Source organism: Athalia rosae, chromosome 7, assembly GCF_917208135.1.
Source record: "Athalia rosae chromosome 7, iyAthRosa1.1, whole genome shotgun sequence".
NCBI lineage: Eukaryota > Metazoa > Arthropoda > Insecta > Hymenoptera > Athaliidae > Athalia > Athalia rosae.
In genome coordinates this window covers 12,369,415-12,381,717 of record NC_064032.1, presented here as the reverse complement: position 1 = coordinate 12,381,717, position 12,303 = coordinate 12,369,415, and the positions used below count along the sequence as shown (strand labels likewise).

General features: G+C 40.5%; 1 long non-coding RNA gene across 1 annotated transcript; it reads left to right on the top strand.

The window, feature by feature from the left end:
* Positions 1-39: 39 nt before the first annotated feature.
* On the top strand, positions 40-10,609 carry LOC125501790. The gene is made up of 3 exons (XR_007279451.1): positions 40-2,094; positions 7,871-10,208; positions 10,400-10,609. It is a non-coding gene; the product is annotated as an uncharacterized LOC125501790 (long non-coding RNA).
* The last annotated feature ends 1,694 nt before the right edge of the window (positions 10,610-12,303 follow it).

Here is a 12,303-nt window from a genome sequence, read left to right as displayed (position 1 = left end):
ATTCACGTTATAATCGTACGATGGCGTTACCTTGCTTTGATGCAATTTGAGTGCAATCGATGAGATGATTGCACTCGATGCATATACAGTGCAGTCGCCAGATATTAAGGCGCGCAAAGAAAATCCATTTGAATACTTATTCGCAGCGAAAAAGTCTCTTGACTTTATTAACATGCAAAAAAGAAGGATACGTTAGTTCGAAGACTATCTTCACCTGTCTGTCTTCGTAATTAGAGAGTTATTACAGCTGATGTTAATTTTTAATCGTTATATACGGATATGTGTATTGTGTAATTGCGGGTCTGCAGAGTTGGATATTTTATATTCTGTCATAAACGTACACATATCGAAAGAAGTTAGTAGTCTAAACTGTCTCTGGCTTATCTGTTTGAATTGTATGGGGAGAAAAGCGTGCTGAGTCCCACTATAGACCGCCGCGTACAATTAGAAAGAAAATAAATTCTTTCAAACCTCACGTCGCTCCTCACCGGTTGTTGGGTGTATATCTCTGAAATAAATCTAGTGAATTGATGGTAGCATTTAGATTTTAGAGACAATCGGTTGTAATAAAGGGAGCTGGGGGGATGGACGAAAAGTCGGGGAAGAGAAAGAGTGCTATTCGTGCCGGTCTTTGAAATAGCGGTGATGCAGTTGCGCTTATACGATCCGAAACGGCGCGTGCAGCCCATATCCCATCTACCCACCTCTTCGGTATAATATTGAAGAAGTCTGGAAGTGCAGCACATTCCTAGGGAAAAGGGCACCTTGCGCCAGCTGCCTACCGTCATCGGCAGCTAACTTCAAACCCGAAGTCATCCCCTTCAACTCTCCCTATTACTGCAGGAGTCCCGGTTACACTCCAGACATCACCCTTCTTTGTCCCTTAACGCCTGCATGCCACGCTTATGAAACCAGATACACAATTTCAGGTACTGATTAGTCGTTTCTATACGTGTGTCTATCAACGCGTTCCAAAAATCTGCAAAAGATTACGATATCGCAGGAATTTTGTTAGCCCCTCCAGATTCAATAAAGATATTACATCTATTGGGATATAATTTTAAAAAATGCATCACATTTATATCCCGATCGAGATTCATTCTGAATGATTTCTAATACAGATTCGTTGCTAAAAAATGACGTTCATAATTGATATCATCAGTCTGTACAACGGATTCTAATAACAAGATATATGTGTCCCTTTGAAGTACGAAGAAAATCACATTGTGATATTCATTTTCGATAAATTTTTAAAATCTATGAAGAAACAATTATTCCGATCAAATAAAATGTTTCAGTTATCAAAGGATGCGGGGAAAGTATTCGTTCCTCGATGGTTGAAATCGACCGGTATATGTATTTTACTTGAAGTATACGAACGCGTGTCTCGCCATAACCGGGCGCAAAGAATGAAGGGACATAAAAATGAATGTCCTGTAACTTACCGGGTACCTGTAACCACGGATACGTTATACTCGAGCAATGAATAACGAAAAAAAATGAAATTAAGTAAAATAAAAGAAATTGAAAAACAGAGATAAGAAAAAAGAGGATGAGGAGGAGAAGTCCGCTTAAATGGAGAGACAGCTGAGTGTTTCGTTCGCGTATAGAAGTTAAAATGTACATGAATACAGGTACGAGCAATCCACATAAAAGCTATACCGTGTATCGGAATAAGGAGGAGAAGGAGGAAGCGGTAGCGGTGGTGGTGGTGGTGGTGGTGGTGGTACGCGAATTATTTATTATCATACACTTGACCCAATTGTCCGTTGAAAAAATAAAAATAAAGAAAATGCAGGACGCGTGCGCATTTCTGAATTCGCGTACGTGATGCGATATAGTTTGATCTTCAGTTACACCCGTAATTCCCGATATATTGCAGACTGCAGAGATAAGGACGATGATCGGATCAGTGTTGGACAACCCGTTCTTTTAACCGAACTCTTTTATGGCTGTATACTTATTAAATATATGCCTTTATCCTTTTTCACAGCGGATTCGCCGTTTTATGCAATTTACCTTACGGCATGCCGCCTGCGTACCTGACGAGGTCGTCGTATCAGATCAATTACAACCGAGCGGGGATTAACTCAGGTATACACACGCCACCGAGGCTGATGATTCTACCTACCAATTTTTCTTTAAAAATTCTCTCCCTCTCTCTCTCTCTCTCTCTCTCTCTCCTTATTTTTTTCTTTTCTTTTTTTCGGTTCACCTCTCTTCCTCCTTCGATCGCCTCGATGCACATTTTATAGTATTCATTACAGGTATGGTACTGCCGGGAACGTATGGTACAGTTCTTTATCTGAAAGTAACGCGCGAGTGCGCGCGCGTGCTCGACTTTTTAATACTTGACAAGCAAAAAGCGTGCGCTTTCTGTAATCTGGTATCAGATATCTCTCATTTGACGAGCCGATGAGGAGAATTTATCCCATAATACAGGCACACGAGAGGCGTCTACCGCCAATAAAATTCCCCCGGTATTGAATTTAATTTATAACCGCGAATTATACTACATGCCGATATCCTGCGCACGAGACGTGAGGGGGAAATAATCTTTTTTTTTTTTCAATCATCCATGATCATCCATAAGAACGATCTGATATTTATTCTAAAAAATTCTCAATCATTCGGATGTGGGTGGTACTGAGAATAAAGAATCTAAGGTAATAATAGAAATGAGTGAAGGATTTTTCCTCGATTTATTATACACGCAGACGAATGTAAAAAGAATTTTTGATGTCTCATAATCGTACATCGATCTCGATAAACGTGATTCTATAAGTCGAATATAATCGCAGGTATACAGTTTTCTTGATATTTTTATAGGGGGTGAATACATCGTACATATATCGTAGCAATTTGTCTGGATGACTGATATATCTAAAATCAGCGTACGTACATTCGGATATACAGGTATATAGGACCGTAGGTGGGCCGAGCCCCTGACCCGCACCTGTTGACCGTTATCTCATTCCGCTTTGCGTCTTTATTCTCCCGAAGCAAAGCCCGCGGTAGTTTTAAATCCGAATGTTTTTTCTGACTACCAATTTTTTTTTTTTTGTCGGAAAGTCAAATACTAATCCGATCCCGTCACGGAATCGATTTTTTCTTTTTTTTTCTATGTACATTCAAATGAAAACGAATGATCGTAAGAAAGAAAAAATCTTCGACTCACTATCTCACTCTTCGATTTAATGATTTTTTGAAAAATTTCAACAATAACGACGATCACCCAAACACACATGGGTACGTACGTACATCGAAGATTGAATGGTGAATATTGAATATGTACATCGGGTACTACAGACATTGAGATATACATAGTGAATAAAAGTTTCACTCTGTATATGCGGCTGCAGTAGCACCCAACGTTTATACATGTAATTATGATACGGTGTATTCTACGGATGATATGCGTGACGCACATCTTTTCAAATATTGTACATATATTGTACGTGTGTACATGTATTTATGTACCAATCATAACGATGCACTTGCGCAGCGCAGCGCAGACGATGATAATAATAATAATAACAATAACAATAATACAAAATAATTATTCATTGTAGAAAAAAAGTTGAAAAAATTAAAGGTGTAACAATCGAGTCGGAAACGAAGCGATAAAACAGCAGCTCGAGTCTACGTTTAACGTTCAATCGGCGATATGCACACTCTTCGTGGCATGTTATAAAGGCTCATGAAGACCCGGCGGGGCGGATCTAAAGTACACACGCGTAAATATGTGTGTGTACAGGTATATGCGGTCAATACGCGGCTACGTATGCGAGTGTTGTACGTATGTAGTAAATATACATCGTTGCTCGCGTGGTTGATCATCCTTTTCCAGCAAACTGCTCTTTTGATACTCGGAGACACTCGCGCTTCGAAATTCTTCTGTTTTCTGGTGCATGCAAGTGTACTTCGCTATACCGGGAGAGTCCTCGGTCGGAGGCCCGCATGCCGCGCAGGTGGCCCTTTCACAACCACCTGTATCTCCGATCCTTTTCCTACGGGGTATTTCTATCCTTATTTAGCTTCTTCTTTACACCCCTCCCTCGTACTCTTTTTTTTTTTTTCTTATTATTCTCCTTGCTTGCTTTTTTTTTTTTTTTTCTCCTCTTTTCATTTTACTCACAGTTTCTCTATATCAATAATCCGGCCGACTACTGAATCATTTTTACCCGTTAGCGTCATCGGGTAACCGCGCTATGTGATTATTAGTTTTGTTCATAGATTTTAAATCGATGCCTGTACGCCGTGTGACGAAGAAAAATATCGGGATAGAAAAAGCGTATACGTTTGTACGGAATCAGATTTTCGCACGGAAATTCGATTCTCCTCTTTCATCGGCCAGTGAATTCCTTTCGAGGATTCGGGGTGGAGAAAGAAAATCGATGAAATCTAATAAACTTTTTCAGAAATCGTTCGTATTTTGTAACATTAAATAGCGACTTCGACGAGTGCAGCGCACGTGATGTATTCCGGTTTCGAATCGAGGGCTCAGTTTTTTTTTTTCTTTCTTGCAGAAATTCGCGCGATTTATATAATTTACTTCGGTATTCCGGCGATGAGTGTATAGAGCGGGTCGCATCGCGCGAGTGCGTCAGCCAGAAAAATCGCGAAAAAGATGGATCGATCCGTCGATCGGATTACCTTCTCTCCCCCCATTTTTCTAACGTTTTCATTTTAATAAATCAAAAGTTCGCTGAAAAAGTACCGTAATGAAATAATAGAGAAAGCGGAGCATTGTGTGCGCGCGCGTGTGTGTGTATATTTAATTTATGTACGTATACATATATTATCTGTTACTTATACTTACGGAGGTTTACATGGCTACCATGTTGTAAGTACCTATGGGGATTCTCGATCGGAACGCGCGCCGCTGCTGTCGTCGTTGCTTTTGCTCGTTGCCGCTGGTTTTGCTTTGGCTATAGAGGGCCGTTTTCTTCTTCACCTGCGCGGCATATGGCCGCAATACTCGCGGAGGGGTGATACACACCCGTAGTTATTCATATAGTATATATGGTACACGGGTATACATATAACGTGTAATGTACATAGGGATGGATCTACCGGTTAATTTGTTGTCCATCCCCGGCACCCCGGAACCCCGGAACCCCGTAGCACCCCAAACACCCCCGATGCCCCTACGCCAAAACACTTCCGGTGCTTGACCCGAGGTCCGAACAAGCCCCTACTGCCCCATCACCTCATGCCCCGTTTGTCACGCTTCGGCAGACCCGGGGAGCTCCGCTCTCTCTCTCTCTCTTTCTCTCTCTCTCTCTCTCTCTCGCTCTCTATCTCTCCGTCTCTCCTAAACACCCAGAAATCCCAGGGGATGATTCACCCCGAAGTTATAAGAGTTGGATTATGTATAGAAAAATCAACCTCCGCTTACCGCATGCAAGGGATGGAGAATTTCATTTATTTGATGGGATAGATGGAAAGAAAAGAATGTTAATTCCGCACCCCGAAACCCAAGAAAAACCTAAGGTATTCTCCGTTGAATTTTTCGTGTAAAAATCTATATTTGATTTTTTTTGCAAAATTTTGATCGCTCACCGTTACGTATCTTGATCCGAGGGAATCCGAATCTGTGAGCTCGATCGATCCATTTATTCGTCGGTGTCGAGGATTAATTTAAAAAATTCGGGGGCATCTGTAGCGTACCTCGTAGGTAACTTATATTACAAGCGCGCACGTGTTTAACTAGTGTTATTTAAAATTCGATTCTTTATTTTTCTTTTATTCCGTATGACACGCGACTTCACGTGAGGGGAGGGAGGGCATTAGAATTACACCGTGAGCATTGAGCAATATCAAGCAGCAGCGGGAGTCTACATACCTGAATCAAATATCATCAGATTACACGTTAATTCAGGTATAGCGACAATCGGATCATCCCTAAATCGTGTGTGATCGTCGAATCTTTTATCCGCGTTACGACTACGATCCATCTCTTTGATGTCGGAATAACTCGTAAAATTATTTTTCATAGTCAGGTATATATATATATATATATATAAATATCGGATGGGAAGCAATAATTTATTTACAACCCTACGAAGGACGAAGACCGAAAAAAGGAGTCGCATAATATGAAAAAAAAGAAACGCCCGGATTTCAAATAAATATCTACGAAATGTACGAGGAGAAATTAATCAGCACTCGGAGGAGCTAATTATTTCTCTACTTGTTCACTTGCAGCGTTTTTGTTTAACTACGATTCGTGTACAGTACGTTCATGGAGAAAAAAGTGTCACGTGTACACAATCCTAGACTAGCTCTTTGGAGCGCAGTCGGAGCGGTAATGCGCATTTAATTGCCGGGGGGTTAGAGTCCGACAGGTATATAGGTGTGCTACACGCGTTGTACTTTTTGACGCAATGGCTCACACGAAAAACCTTGGTTTAACACCACCCCGTCCGATGGAATACAAGTTTGCCGCGTTACGCATGAGTTTGAGCGTAGAAAACTAACGGTAAGAAAAAAAAACGAGCAATCCGCTTTCGAGGAAATTCAAGGGGAGGAAATTGATCGAAGAATTGCATCGCGGGTTAGAAAATTGAAAAGTCTGATACGCGCTCGTAGTGAGACATAGCATGACAAATGATCAAGTTGGGCAACATCTGTGCGTGCGGTGAAATCCTAAAAAGTGGTGCAGGATTGAAGGGTGAAAGTTATCGCGAATGCAGGAGTCGCGTGTGTCGTATATTTTTATACAACAGCTTAAACGTGTGCATACAGTGATCGCGGACGTGATATTACACTGCGGCTTAAGGAATAGGGCGGACTGGTTGGTGACAAATTAATATGGAGAGGAGTCTCGTGCCCGCGGTGTAAAGAGTTCCGAAACTCCAAAGGAATAAATAAATAAAAAACAAACAAACAAACAAAAACAAAAAAAAAGGAAGCGAAAAAACTGCGAGTGAAGCAGGTGTTGCAAAGATCTCTTTGCTGATGCAGCACCGTGGCAAAATTATATTCTTGTATAGGCACGTAAATATATATGTACATAGGTACATGTATATACCTATATAACGCATGTGTATGTAATGTAAAGAAAGGCATTAGTATATTTCTATTTTTTTTGGTGACAATTTATTCGTACATTTTATTTTATGGTGTCGGTATATTAATGAAAAGTGGACACTGAAATTCGCACCACATATGTGCGTATTTATAAATTATATATATATATATATATCTATGAATTATTTATTAAGTGTGACACTTGAAAAATACAATTTTTCAATTCGAATGATCACCGATTCCGTCGAATTCTCCTGCTGCCGTTGAATTTCATTGCTATACACATTCGATCTACTTTGAGGCAGTTTTTTTGTACAAAAATTGCATAATCAAAGGTTTTTTGCCTGCGATATCGATTCGACATAATATCGTATACATACATATATGCACCGTATCTGAGAAATATGATAATGAAACGAAAAGAAAAATGTAAATCGGTGATTATTTTCGAGAAACACTTCGATCGATACGCAGATATATATATATCTATACTTACGTATTTCTCGAGAACGGTAAGGCGAAAGATCAATTTCGCATACTTCGGCGTACGCTAACTGCGCTTTCTTGACAAATGAGCGATATGTATGTGCATATTAGTCTTATAGGGCATAATGCCTACATGGTTTGCAATTAAACGTGCTTTATATATACACAAATAAATGACGTACACACATGTGCGTATAACGCGTTATTTTATAATGGCAATGTGTAGCAGAAAAGCAGTTATACACACACGTAGAGATACACACGCACACGCGATATCCTACTGGTGGACCGAGCGATTTTATTATTTTATTTCTTCCATTTTTATTTTGATTTCTTCTTCTTTTTACAGGGCGCGGAATCCGGACCGGTCCAAATCGAAAGCGCTGCGTTATAAATCCCGTTTTAAGAGACGTATGTATCCCATACACAAGTTCGCAAGATCAACAGCGATCCCGGCGCCCACGGGTCCAACGGGGTGATGCCCGATGCCGAAAGCCGCAATCGCCGTTGCTCCTGATTCCGTTCCTCTTACCTCCGTCGCTGCGGTAGAAGTACGTCGTAAGAAATTAATAAATTATCCCAATTATCATCGTCTCGAATTTATATCGAACGACGTATCGGGTCACGAGATCGTCGCGTGGCCGAGCGAATTTTTTTTCCAAATTTCTCGATTCGTCCCCGTTTCTCCCGAAATGATCGGTATCGGAAAAATTCCGAACAACGTAATCCGATATTGTATTTTCATGCGTTTTTTTTCCTTTTTTCGGTGTCCGAAAAAACAAGCCCCGCTCGGAATAAACTCATCACGAGCGACGGAGGAGGAGAAATAAAATTAAAGAAGACGGACCGAAACTGAAGCAAACCAAAAAATTGGTAAGGGTGATTATAACGGAGGGTGAGCCCAAAAATATCACGACTTCAGGTTTGTGTAAACCTATGCACTCGTGTGTATCTCTGTGTATGTTTTTATGTATTTATATATATATATATACACAGTAAGTGTGGGAAGGTACCCATCCGAAAATAATGGCGAGAAGGTGTTGTCCGTTCGTTGATTCGTTTATTCGTTGGTTCCGTTCGTTCGGGTAGACGGGCACGACTGCCAACTGGTGTTCTCAGCTGAAGAGCGCGTTCCTTCGGCACGTGGCCATATACCCAACACTACCTACCATCACCGTTCGTTGTCTTTTAACCGATCCGGTGTCAGGGTGGTCTCGTGCCAGAGGCACGAGTCCGACCAACCCCTCTCTACGGTTAAAATCGACGCGCGGACATTTATTTTTAGGGAGGGGGGGGGGGGGCCTAAAATCAAAAGAATTTTCTTTCAGATATCACTAGAGTCGGATCGTTCGATGAGGCGAGATTTTGAAAAATTTCATGAAAACGAAAACGCTCGAAACTTGCATATATTTATCATATATATATATAGGAAAATCTAGACGTGAGTTTTTAGACGATCACGATGCGCTACGTAACGTCGCGTAGTTATTTCGTACGCGTGCCATGTGTCCGTTCGCCCCCGCTTTTACCGTATATTGTATCGAGTTTTGACGCCGGCGGCTAAAGCGCGACTTTTCCGATTACCGATCCGCCGACCCACCTCGAACAATAAATTATGGCCTCGATTGCGTAATGTAAGGAAATCCCGGAAGGAATCGTGCTATATCACGATTCAACACGGCGTACGTACACGCTAATAAATCAGATTTTAACTTCAGCGCGGTGCGGATTAATTTATTTTAAAGTCGAAAATCTGCAGTACATCATGAACTGCACTGGATAAGAGACGAAAAAAATAATAAATCTTTCCTAATTATAGATTATATTTTTTATACGTTATAATCATATATATTCGGAGAGATTTTAATCTTTTCTCTCTGCGGAAAGATGTTTTGGGATGTGAGGTTCGATCGGAAATCGTACGTGGAAGCGCATCTGGAGTATCGTCTGTAGAAGGAAAAGAGAAAGGAGAGGGAAAAAAAAAAAAAAATTATAGATTTAAAAAGACAGAGAGTAATTAGCCGTTAATCTCATCGGGTCTGGCATGGCTCGCGCGCCACGCGTATATGTATATGTATGTATATACCTATGTGGTTTTCGACTTAAACGTAGGAGCGAAAGACAAAAAATGATAAACGAAAAAAAAGCAAAAATAAATTTCGGATTCCCCTGGGCGCGTTACAACAGATATATGTATATATATATATCTTTATAGATATGTGTATATGTGTAAATGGCTATACGCTCGTGTATAAATGTGTGTGTGCGTGTGTATTCGTGAGTATAGGAAACGTCATGTGCTACATTAATTGGATCGACTACACGTTTCTCTGTTGCGCCGTTGCCCGTTGGTTCCGGCAAACCTTACGGGTTCCTCTACTCCCCCCTTTTTTTTTTTTTTTTTCTTCTTCTCTTTTTCTCTTTTTCATTCTCTTTCTCTACCAATATTCCCCTGGATGATATTCAGCACCGGCGATGTAGTTGAACTACCTTCATTCAACGGTACCCACAACAAAGATTCATCCCATTAGGGCGGGAACCGTGCGAACATGTTCGATCCGTACGTCGTAGCGAAGCCGATGTCGTAAATTATAAACTGCACCGGGTGGACAAGAGAAAAAAACAAAAACAAAAACAAAAACAAAACAAGGAGAGAAACAAAAAGAAAAGAAGATACAAAATTAAAGGTACATATATACGTGCAGTATGTATATCGTAGAATGCGAAACCAAAAAAATTTATAATACTCGTTCGTATACCTACAGAAGTTACAAGTATGTATACGAATATGTGATATAAAGCATAAACGCCGCATAACCATACGGTTATTAATTATTCTTCCTTCCTTTCCTCCTTTGTTTCTTTATTTCTGTTGCAGAGTCGGGCACGTGTTCCATCGGTTATCGTTTTCTGATCGTGAACGTTAAAGCCCGTTTCATTGGTCCGGTTATACTCAATACACGTATAGCTTCGTAACAGCGGTGGAGAACCAACCCCGTTCATCGGTCAACGAGTAGAAGAAGAAGAAGAAGAAGAAGAAGAGGTAAGAGCGGCAGCAGTTACGACCCTCAAGGACTCCCGGAGGATATACATACATATACGTGTCCCTCGAGTTGAGTTGAGTCATTTTATTAATTTTTTTTTTTTTTTTTATTTTTCAGATCAAAAGAGAAGAATCGTGGAGAGAACAAGCGAATCGACGTGAGGAATTACGAGATAACTTTTTTTTCCTATCATTTTTATGCGAAATATTCGATGGTCGAAAGCCAAACGATCATTCGATCGGAGACTAGAGGTGGATGTTTTTTTTGCTTTTCGAATAGTAGTTTGGATAAATATGCGTGATAACGCTGTACACGGTTAATACCCTCTCACGCAGAACTGAACTCGAACCTCCCTCTAACCGACGCGTGTAGTACGGAAATAAAATAAAAAAAGTAAAAGAATCAAAGAAGAAGAAGAAGAAGAAAAAAAAACGAAAGAAAGGGGAAGCAGACATCACGCGTAATACGCACTCTTGTCTTACGTTATAATGTACTTTTTTTTTTACAATACACGCGCGTCTCGCGTACGTACGTGTGCGTACAATATTGTCTCGTGTGAACGGCTTTTCCATTTATAAATTGCGTACGATCGTGTCCATTATTATGCCTACCTCTACCTACACACAATTTCATTTCCTTGCGGGTTTAATGTATTCCTATGGTGTGTACACGTATATTATTAGTACCGTACATATGCCTGGATATTTATAGTGTATCGTGGCCGCAATAAAACGCTCTTCAAGTAATTCTCTTTACACCTGATCGCGGTTATAGTGCGACTCCATTGTCTCGAAAGGTAAATAGTAAGGACAATATAAAAGCTCCTTGAAACATATTGTGCCATATATATATATTAAGTTATTGTTCATTTTACTTATATATATAGATATATCTTTTCTTCGTGTGCGTTTGTAAGGATACGCGTAACGTACGTATCTATAAATATATGTACATATAATCGTGATCCCTTCGCCAATTCAAAGTCGATTAAACGCGCGATTGTGTGGTGCAATAACACCTATATTGCAAGGGTAAGAATAATCGAGAAACTTGGAAACAGGAAATCACAAAATGATAAGTTTACAAGGGAACGAACTGTTCAGAAATATTATACGCGAACGGTGGCTCCGATTCCTCATATTATTGTGGTGGACTATTGACCCCAAACAAGGGATTAGCGGACCCGAACGTTGAGTAAAATTGGAATGAGGTGTTCGTAGCGTTCTGTAATCATTTTGTGTGACCTCGAGCTTCCCTAAAAAAAACAAAACACCGCGTTATTGAATTTATGTCGTGCTGTAGATTGAATTTCGATGATTTAACAAAAAAAAAAACAAACCGAATTGCAGACGCTAACCAAAAATATCCAAACGAAAATATAAAATGAGAAATAAGATCTCTGCGAAGAATGATCACGCGATGAGGCTTATACGCAGCGAGTGTACTGTATAACGTATTATAATGCGATGGAAGGGGAATTCGAAAGATTGATTGTGAGATATTTGCATACCGGAATATTTAGGAGTCTACCTTGAATTGGTGCAAACAACATTTTGGAGATCAGTTCCTGAAACATTGCATCGGCCCCCCCCCCCCCCGGGCGTAACACCTTTGATGTTTTTAGGCGCCGAAACGAAATTTTGTTGAGGATCAGGATCGCGCGCGTGGGAAACACGGGAGTCCAGAACGATTAAATCAAGATTCCTGATCCCCCTCACCGTCCCCCCCTACCATCCCG